The following is a 1,410-nucleotide window of genomic DNA, read 5'->3' as shown; positions in this document are numbered from 1 at the left end:
TAAAACATGAACTAGAAGGGGGTCTGCTGGCAATGGATTTTATGGCTTCCTTTTCCTCTGTGGTCTAGTTCTCCCAGTCACTTGGGTCCCTGTGAGCTTGCTGAACATGGGCTGGCCAACTGGTCCCTCTGCTGTGGGGACAGAGGGAGCACGCTGGGTGTGAGGACCAGGAACTGCTGTCCTCACGGCAAGGTCCTGCAGCAAGTCAGCCCACCAGTGCAGACCCTTCCAGTTCCCCAGGGTCCACAAGACCCCTCCGGGCAGTGGATAGTCTGTCTCCTTTCCAGGAGACACAGGATCTAACCAGCCTTCCCCTCGGCGAGCCTTCCCCTCGGATTCTGGCCACTTATATTTAAAAAGCCACATGTCTTATTTCTACATATGTTTGTACACATGCCTAATAAAATGACTGGGACACACACTAAACCTGGTAATGGTTGTAGCTGAAAAGGAAAGCAGGACTGGGTTGATGTGGGTGGATGTGGTGGTGAAGGGGAACGTTCATGTCTAATTCTAGGTGTGTCTGTGTTGTTTCAACTTTTTATACCAAAAAAAAAAGAGCATTCACATGTTAGTTATTGTAAAAATCAAGCAGCTCATTAAATGAAACCCAATAACTTGGCATAACAGTATAGGTTTTTAAGTTGACATTTCCACCAAAAGAGTCAGAGAGTGCCTGTTTTCTTATAGCATCTCAACATGGGGTCTTAGTCCCTTTTTAATCTTCAGCAAATACATTAACCTCGTATTTCATGATTATTGTCATTAGCAACATTTGAAAATGAAGTTGAGCATTTTTCTGTATGTGTATTGACCATCTGTATCTTTCCTATGTCCTTTGCCTAATTTTGTATTAGATTGTTATCTTTTAAGGATTTACATTAAACTTCTGTCTGTCTTATATATAGCCTACAGACCTACGTTGTTTTTCTACTGCCTTTTTTTCCTGGCAATGTGATATAATATAATAGAACAAATACTATTCATTGGGGTGAATTGGGGCAATTCATTTAACCCCCCTGGTTCTTAATGTTCTCATAATAGCTTCCAATAGACACCCATCTATGTGGGCTTACTCTGCCAGGAACTTTGCTAAAAAAATTCTTAAATGATCTCATTTGATGCTTTCAACCAGTGTTGGTTAACTATTGTGTCACCACCATTTCCCAGAAAAGCAACAACAGCTCAGAGACTCAGGATAATTAATCTGCCCAAGGCCACACAACTGGTGGGTAAAGATAGATTCGAACACTGACTATACACTCCAGGCCCCTAAATCCCATGGTACATTGTAACTGCCCAGCCCCAGCCCCAGCCCCACCTCATCCTAAAAATGTGGGTTTCAAACAAATCTAATGTTACTGATTTTTCTTTAAGTTAATAAGCATTTAGTAGAAAGAAATAAAAACA

Source organism: Hipposideros armiger, unplaced genomic scaffold (genome assembly GCF_001890085.2).
Source record: "Hipposideros armiger isolate ML-2016 unplaced genomic scaffold, ASM189008v1 scaffold_18, whole genome shotgun sequence".
NCBI lineage: Eukaryota > Metazoa > Chordata > Mammalia > Chiroptera > Hipposideridae > Hipposideros > Hipposideros armiger.
This window is presented reverse-complemented; position numbering follows the sequence as displayed.